Source organism: Rhipicephalus sanguineus, chromosome 5 (genome assembly GCF_013339695.2).
Source record: "Rhipicephalus sanguineus isolate Rsan-2018 chromosome 5, BIME_Rsan_1.4, whole genome shotgun sequence".
NCBI lineage: Eukaryota > Metazoa > Arthropoda > Arachnida > Ixodida > Ixodidae > Rhipicephalus > Rhipicephalus sanguineus.
Genome location: NC_051180.1, coordinates 145,172,870 through 145,182,342, shown reverse-complemented (window position 1 = coordinate 145,182,342; position 9,473 = coordinate 145,172,870). Strand labels below are relative to the sequence as shown.

At 47.8% G+C, this 9,473-nt stretch overlaps 1 non-coding gene across 1 annotated transcript; it reads left to right on the top strand.

Moving 5' to 3' along the window:
• Positions 1-3,796: 3,796 nt before the first annotated feature.
• On the top strand, positions 3,797-3,868 carry Trnad-guc (transfer RNA aspartic acid (anticodon GUC)). The gene has a single exon. It is a non-coding gene; the product is annotated as a tRNA-Asp (tRNA).
• The last annotated feature ends 5,605 nt before the right edge of the window (positions 3,869-9,473 follow it).

Below are 9,473 nucleotides of genomic sequence, written 5' to 3'. Positions count from 1 at the left end.
GCGTGAAATGTCAATAACCGATAACTCGAGTGTTCTTGCAGCTGTCTACCGCTTTCCTTTATTGGCTTACTAAAAAGATCGAGTCTACAGATTATCCGTCAGCTTCACACCTCCGCGCATGCTCATTCGCGGCGGGTAAGTTTGTCAGCTGTAAACACAGCACAATCCTTCTTCAGATACGTTGACCTACATTCACCCCGAACATGTCGAAGATTAGGTCGAGGACACGTGCGAGTGGCCAGAAGTACGGCGAGTGAGCATTGTCGTTGAGGCGAATGCGTGGGGTCTTCGCCAGGTGTGCAACTACGAAGCACTGAAGTCGCACAACTACGTGCAGTCTGGCTGGGTGGGTCAGTCGCTGGCGCACAAAGTGAAGGAAAAAGTCGTCTTGGTGAAGGGGAATGTGACACCGTCGCGAGCTGTGAATAGTAGGCCCCATCGCCCGCGAGGCCCTCCGGTGAAGTACGGCGCGCGCGGGCTGCAGATGTGTAGCCGGACAAGGCAGAGTTTGTAGCCGTGTCGGCCGCTGTGTTATGGAAGTTATAAAGTACGAATCCGCAACATTCTTACAAGTTACTATAGGTGAGTCATCAGTGGCTTGCGTGCCTTTCGTATGAAGGATGCGTCATGGAAACGTTGTTCTCTTCGGTTTTCTTACCGCCAATGAAATGCCGGGAACCGAGGCGTGATGTTGGCGACACGCGAATGTTCTTCCGATTTACTGAAGCCACCCACTGCTGCCGCAATTCAGGTGACGAAAGATAAGGATGCAGCGCGAAAATTTTACGCTTGCACTCGTCGCGTGGCGTACTGTGTTGCGAACACAAAACTGCACCTCTAATATTTCTCTTCCGTTGTTTGTTCGTTCACCCGTGCACGACACAGTGATGACCAGATGATTTGCCATGGAAATGCAGTAAATGTTCTGCCATGATAGTCACTTCGTATCGGAGACAGCCGCATATCACACTCACACAAACGCTTACCGAAGCAACACAAACACAGCAATGACACAGCCCGAAGCACGATGACAGCACTCCATGCCCTCTACCTCTGCAGCTCACTGGTCCGAGAGTGCTCCCGTGAAAAGGTCCATTATATAGTATAGCAAGCGGGTGGGAAAGTGTAGTGAGTGCGAGGAGGAGGGAAAGGAGGAGGGAGAGAGTGAAGCATAGCCTATCCCTGTATATATCCTCTGTCTTTTTCTCTCTCTGTTTCTCCTTGTTTCTCTCTGTCTCTATCCTTTTCTCGTTCTTGCTCCCATAGCAACGCAATCATATGGTTCTCATAAATGCTTGCTCTGCTGGCGAACCTGGATAGCCGAGTGGTTGCGACGATCGCCTTCGGACCTTGGGTAAGCGGGTTCGAATCGCGCCTCACCAAGAAATTTTGTTTTATTAACAAGTATTTTATACTGGGGTCCACCAAGACGTCACTGACGTATATTCGTCATCAGTCAGTCAGTCAATGAACTTTATTTATAAATTGTCCTGAGGAGCCGATTCCCCTCAAGAGGATATGACGCTGGTAAAACTCACACTAACGAATGACAAAAAAAAAAGAAAACTGGAAGAGAAAGTTTCATTAACGCGAATCACTTCGAAATTGAACCTACGAGCTTTCGGTCCATGACGACAGGTGCCGGTCGCTCTAACCACTTCACTACCGAAGAGCATGTAACAGGCTCCAAAAACGAGCCTTATATCTCACACATTTGCTCTTGCACGGTTCTCTTGGTTGGCGGCGTGGTGTCGCCCTCTGGGTGCAGTGAAGTGAAGTAGTGCGTCATGACACTTATGAGCGCAGATAGGGAGCGATACGGCAACGATGAATCGCTCCCTATCTGCGCTCATAAGCAACGACGCACTCCCTAACGGCAACGGCAATCACTCCCTATCTGCGACGCAGTTAAAGCCCCTGGATTAAATTTAGACGCAGACGCGGTTAGGGCGCCTCCGATGCCAGCGAAGGAACGCTGACCGCGCTGGCTTCGAGGAGGCGCCCTAGACGCAGTTACGTGCTTTGCCTTTCGCGTCGTGTTAGCGTGTGATCACTGTGATAGCTCGTTCTCAGAGTATAGAGCAGCTTCCACATTAACCAACGGTGTTTCTCCACCACCGCCTGATTCGAGTGCGTTTTCACCGACTAATCAAACTGCTGCAATAGGCGCCGCAGAAAGGCAACGACCTCAACGAGCGAATGTCGCGCCTTGGTGGAGCGAGGCACACGTCAGAGGGAAGCGGAAACGCCTTCGCGCAATCGCGGCTTCAGCTGCGAACCTCTGCCTCTCGAATTGGTTGGGAAAAGATCGCGTCAACAGTTTTCTCCAGACGCATTCCTGCAGACGCGGTCTTTTCCCAATCCATACGTGTTGAGAACATTATACCCGGAGAAGATTAAGCCACAATGCAAATGGTGCCAGGCAGTGGCAAAATATGGCCATATACTGCGGGACTGTAGCATGGTGCCGCCACCGGCGGATATTGTGCGTGATCACTCTCTCGAGCTGTGGGAGGCCGTGTTGACCAGCTCAGACCTAGTCGTCCGGACAAGGGTCGTGGAGTAGGCCACACAGGTCGCCGTCAACCTTGTGTTGATGTCCATCTAGCACGGAATTGTCCGCAGCTGCTCTCTTACGAAACAGGTTTTCCATCCATCCATCCATCCATCCATCTGCCTCTCGCGTTCCTGAAGCGAAGGGTGGTAGAGTGTATGCATGGAGCACAGTCGTAGGTTACCCTATTACCGGGGAGCGCACACCATGAGCTTCGCTCCTGAATTGACGGCGCTTTAAAGGTGCGCATGTCGAGTACAAGTGTTTATTATGTGCTTGTTCGTACCATCTTTGCGAGGGATTCACCAAAATCTCTGTCCACGTATATTTCAACAACTTCAGCTACCGCAAGGGTTAAATCCTGACCATGGGAGTTAGCCGTCGGGATGGAGTTGTGCTATACTAGTTGTCAAAATGGGTGCATCCACGTTAAACGGTGCTATAGCTGCGAAACGCGAATAGACATTGTACAAGCTCTCGCATAACGATGTACAATACACTCAACTACTTCAGTGAAGACACGTTTCGCTTTCGTGTGAACCGATTCCTATCACGGAGGGATCAACGATGTTTCTTTTTTATTTCTTCTTCTATCCACTCCTCCTCTCATCCTACTTTCGATCCTCGAACGCATTGCCAGGCGACGCGAGATGCCATATAAGGCAGAGGCCGTTCATGATAATGATATTTTTCTTAAACACCTCGTAGCCGAACCTCCAGCTTAGATAGCTATGCTGTTGAAAAAAGCCACCGACGATTACGATACTGCCTAATGCGAATTCTGAGCGCAGCTTCGTCTTAGGGCAACGCCAACTGTGCTTGAAGTTTTGGCTATCCGCAGTTGTAGCAATGTAACTTTCGTTGCATATTGCCACAGAAACTGCCAGCGCTCGAGTGCTACGCACAACACTCTGTGCATCGCATGCGTCGCGAACCAAGCGAAACGCCGACAGCCCCGTTTCGACAAACGAAGCCAGCCGCAGTGCACGTGCCAGCCCTACACGAGCTCCGACCGAGGGGCCAGCGCGCGTGACGGAGGAAGAAAGCGAGGTTAGAGGTCAGTGGCTCGTGATATCGACAGACTCCGCGTTCTCTCTCTTTCGTCCTCGTTCGCTCTACCGGTTAAGCCGCCGACGCCAGCCAACGGCGACGTCTCTGAACGCAGGAACGGGCGCCTCAGAGCTGCGCTCTAAAGGCAAATAGGAAGGGAGAAGAGACACTGCTTAAAGTCTGTCTTAGAGCTCCTCGTTAGTATAGTGGTCAGTATCCCCGCCTGTCGCGCGGGAGACCGGGGTTCGATTCCCCGACGGGGAGGTTTTTTTTTAGTCGCTCGGAGGATTTCACGCAAGACGGTCGCATCGCCCGCGATGCCCCGTTCGCCCGTTCAGGACGTACTCGTGCCTCTCGCCGTCGACGCCCCGTGACGGTCGCCTCGTCCGCCATGGCGTGCGCCTCTCATCGACGGGGCTTTCGCCACCTCGTCACCGACGTGCATCGTGCCTCTAGCTGATCGTGGTCCCGTCCTTGAACTCCTGTGACCGGCTACCCCATCTTCCCTGTCTTCTCTCTTCGTCGCGCCTGTCGACGCCCTATCACTTCCTTTCCTATTTCTTTCTACTTTTCTTTTATCCCCCCCTTACCTCCACCCCTATAAGGCACTGCGCCGTGTCCCCTATACACCAGAGCACGCCTGTCTCGCACCCAGGCTGCTGGCGAGCCGAGCGGATACTCTCGCACCCAGACGCCGGGCTGACCGGGCTGCCGAGGCGCGCGCGGGCTGCACCGAGTAAACAGGGCAAGCTGCAGTTCTGAGGCTTTAAAGTGCGAAAAAGTACCCGTTCACGCCGCTTCAGCGTGTAAGAGCTCGTATGGGCCCTACTGCGTTGTCTTTGGATGCCAAAACAAGCAGCGCAACAAGAGGATATTAGCGTTGTCTGCGACGATTACGACGCGCCACGGAAATAGTGCCGGTGTGGTGTTTTCAGCTTCGCCGTGAGTGGATAACTGTGATTCAAGCAAAAAAACTAGGAGCCGAGTGAAAATGCGCGAATAAGTACACTAATTGCGTGTATTCTGCAGTGTGATGCCCACCCATTTCATTTTGCGAACCTAATTTGCGTGACACGCAGCTGGGTTGAAGGCAGGCGCGAGCTTTGTGTGGGGGTGCACTTCATACCTTTGAGCGTTTCCTTTGACGAAAGTCTCGTGCAAGGTAGTGCTTTCAAGCCCAAGCAATCAGCATGCTTTGCCACTTTCAACGTAGTATTAAGCTTTAGTGATTTGATGGCATCCACGCCTTCGAGATTTCGTCTTCAAAAGGTAATAAATGGCACGGTGCTCCTCAACAGCTGGTCAGAATTTCGTGCTTTCATTGCAGTGTTTGATGTCCCCAAATTTATTGGGACACGAGAGGCATCCAGCTGCACATAATACATATATTGGCACGTAAGTAAACAGTACTCGCGCCAGTGTCCTTTACGTCGCAGGCTTAGCTAACCGGCTTAACTAAGAGTAGCACAGTTTCGCTTGTAAAGCATCATCGTTACAAGAATAAAATCGCGCAGGTAGCTTCCAAATGGCATCGCTGAACGATACTGCAAGGTATACTCTCTGATAGCACGCTTTTGTGAGCAAGACGCATTATTGTAAGAGCGCTCGTGAAACAAAAATTACGTTCCGCGAAACTACCCGTAAAACGTACTCTAATTATTACGCGATGCATGCTGAAATGATCACATTCCACAAAACTTTGTGCACAACTTGTTATATGGCGCAACAAAACATCGTTTCACTCTTTCGCGAGCTGCACTGCAATTACGATTCACGCGTACCACAGCGAGAACGTTTTTTTACAAATGTAACAGCGTACGTATCTGACGAGGTTGCTTCCGCAGCTCGCTCAGGAGGTACTGTATACATTGTGGACTTGCATGAGCAAGATGTTCTTGATGTTCCAATAAAATCAGCGAAAATGTCCAGGCTAGAAAAGACGCGAAACACGCTCTCCGACGGGCTGAGTTTCGGGAGTTTCACGTTTGCTCTGTGTAGCCTCTGCTGGCGTGGCATCCCGCGCATGTTTTTCGTCGCGTGTGCGATAGATGGCGCGACGCGCGATGCAAATATGGCGATGCGCACGGAATTCTCTGTGTTCTGGTCTATAGGCAGACAGAAATTAGGTGCCTTTTTCTTTTCCTTATGAACCACCACTACTACTTACTACTCGGAGACCACTCGTTCGTAAGATGCGCAACAACCCCTTCAGCGCCTTCTGTGCTGACGGTGCTCTCGGCCAGTGTCACAGGACCGTTTCCTCCCACAAAGAGCATAGTAGGTTTTCGCCGGTGGTCTCCTTAGCGTTAGTTAAACGGACCCGGTGACTTATTTAGGTCCCTTTAGAAGGTATTAGTTTAAAAATTATGTGATGCAAGCCCAATGCATTTCTTTGGCGTATGCTTAACTTATGATTTCATATTATGGTCACTAGGTATGCAGAGTGAATTTGTGCACTAACCAGGGAAAGCTCAGAGGACTTGAAGGACAGTATTTCCTGGACCTTTAAATGAGATTGGCTCCATAAGCATGCGCTCGCATGACTGTGGAATTGTTAGAAAGAATAAAGTGTCCATGTCTTTCCTTCCTTACTGAGAAGGTGGGCTAGTGTTTGTACTTACACTTGCAAATAGTATGATGTATGCAAAATCGTTGTCCTTTCCATGAAACGTACGTACATCTGTACGTTGATGTCATTGTGCAAATTTGAAATTTTGTTTGCAGATACAAACAGTGCCCATTGTACATATGCATGTATATTATTGTATACTATGAATGTCTTGAGTACATAATTGTATGAAATGAATAAGTCTTCTGTAATGTAGAACACTTTCGGAAAATAAAATTCTCTTAAACGAGGAGACATACAGGGACAGCTGACTGCTGTGCCGTAGTGTGGCCGTAGTAGAGTATTTAATACTCCGTATCGTTTGCTTTTTCTTCCGAGCACAGTGATGATTGCGTTCGTTATCTTAATCAACGCACATTAAAGTGAATTAAGCGTGAATCAAGAAGGAACTACGTAACGTCACAGTGAGTCGACGTACTACATTAATGTGAATCAAATGTGGTTAGTCAGATGATTAACTAATAACGTTCGTTAATGTGAATCTAATGTAGTATTGAGTGACAGACATCGGGATAAGCTCGCCGCCTTTTCAAATGACATTAAATATTTGTTTTATTCCATTATTCCATACTCCGTAATGACCTGAGGAACTGCGTGAGTTCTAGAATTGACGAACTGAGAGCGATTCGTTTTCAGAATGAATCAGGTTTCTTCTTCTGATACCAACTCTACCTCTGCGACATGGGATGGCAACATTGTAACACAAACGAATGGCGTCTGTACAGGCTCGTGTATTACTCTTTGCTTAAGGGATTTATATTTGGCAAATCGGGACAAGCTTCTGAGAAGAGCATCAACAAGGAAATTCTTGCGGTGTTTGTTTAAATGCAAAGCATTTCTAAGCGAACCAAAGGCACTTTGACTGTTTCTATCTATCTATCTATCTATCTATCTATCTATCTATCTATCTATCTATCTATCTATCTATCTATCTATCTATCTATCTATCTATCTATCTATCTATCTATCTATCTATCTATCTATCTATCTGTCTGTCTGTCTGTCTGTCTGTCTGTCTGTCTGTCTGTCTATCTATCTATCTATCTATCTATCTATCTATCTATCTATCTATCTATCTATCTATCTATCTATCTATCTATCTATCTATCTATCTATCTATCTATCTATCTATCTATCTATCTATCTATCTGTCTGTCTGTCTGTCTGTCTGTCACTATCTATCTATCTATCTATCTATCTATCTATCTATCTATCTATCTATCTATCTATCTATCTATCTATCTATCTATCTATCTGTCTGTCTGTCACTATCTATCTATCTATCTATCTATCTATCTATCTATCTATCTATCTATCTATCTATCTATCTATCTATCTATCTATCTATCTATCTATCTATCTATCTATCTATCTATCTATCTATCTATCTATCTACGTCTGAGTGCTCTCGTGGCCGTCTCCTTAACGTGACAAATACCAAAATTTGCATGGGAGGACATTAGTATATTACGCTTAACAGATCATTACATGAGTAGCGTTTAACATACGTCATATATGAAATACTTTCTCTCAGTTACGTGTGGCACATACCCGCATACCAAGGCGAATTGCATGCGGGTGTGAGCCACAGGTGATTCAGTTTGTCAACCCAGGAACAGCAATAACGGAATTTCGAAATCTTAACGTGACAGCACTAAGGAGCTTGTGTCGCTGAAAATCCGGTGCCGGCGTGGGCAGCATTGTCGGTGAGAAAAAAGTCGGAGGGATGGAAAGAATGAATATCACAATTCGAGCCGGAATCGAACCCTGCGTGGCAGTAAAGCGTTCTACCACAGAGCCACGCCAGTGCTTGAAGCTACTTACGAAGGAGACCCTATAAAGGCGTGATATCGCGGCAACGTCAACTGTGTTTGCGGTGTTCACTATCGGCTTTTATAACAGTGTAATAAACATTAAATAAGAAGCCCTATGACTTGCCAAGGTGTGGTCAGTCATTGAACAACCCGGAAACATACGACAAAAAAAAAAACGCTGCTTATGATATGCTCATTATCGCACCGTAGCCTGCAGTTCATTTCGATAAAATTGACATCTGTACTCTAAAGAGAGTACCGACGTTTTGTCGGACCATAGGATACCATTTGGGCGCCAGTATAGTCGACGTGCCAGGCCCGTAGCGATGGGAGAAGGGCCTTAGAAGCCCGCCACCCCTCCAAATTTTGTGCTTCATCAGACAGGTACAGTCGCGCTCAATATTACTTGCAACACGGGAGCGCGTGACCTCACAAGCTTTAAGATCACCCATGGCTTCCAATAATCCTTACTTCCGCAAGTAAACGCTGTTCATCTAACTTGGGGATGATCACAAATAAGAAAATATAATTTAGCTGTGGAAATTAAAGCAAGTTGTAGCCACGCGCCATCTTTGAACTTGAGCCCACACGCTCCCGTGTTGCAAGTCATATTGAGCGCGACTGTACTTTCCTTAAGATAGGTGCTTTTCTCAAATAGTCAAGGACTTCAGGAAATGCCCCACCCCCCTTCGAAAAAAATCCATCCCTAAGAGCATGCCCCCGATACACACTTAACTACTCAGAATGCACGAAGTAGGTCCAACTCGCAACGCTTGGCTCAAAGCAATGAAAAAGAAATGCTGTATGGGCTGCTACTCGTCTACTGCTTCGCATGACATCGACTCTATAAGTGTGTGGGATCTGCCACAATTTTTAACGCGATAGCGTTGAAGAGCTCGTATCGCAGAAATTCCTGTGTTGGTGTCGGCGTCGTTGGTTGTGAGCGAAAAATCATCGTTGTCCGTGACGGAAAAATCGAAATGATGCAAATAATAAATGAATAAAAACAAAAATCACCAGCCCGAGTGGGAACCGAACCCAGGCCTTTTGCGTGGCAAGCAGGTGTTCCACCACAAAGCCGCGCTCGTGCTCGAAATTGCCTGAAAAAAAAAACAAAAAAACAAACAACAAAAACACTACACTCTAAAAAAAAAAGGGAGCGAGAATGGAGCAACGGGCTCCGTTCCTCCTTCGGAGCAGCGACTTTCTCCTTTGCGGGCGATTTACTCGTCGCGCCCTCTTGCGGCAAGCGCCAAGGGAGAAACGTTTCTCCTCAACCACGTGACTTGCGCGCGCGCGCATGCGCACGCCGAGTTACATCGTGATTCCGTGCTGCGGAGAGCGGACGCTTTTTCGCGCTCGCTCGGTAGTCTCACACCAGATTATCCAGTGCTACCGATCTCGGCCAGTCGCGTGCAATTACTTG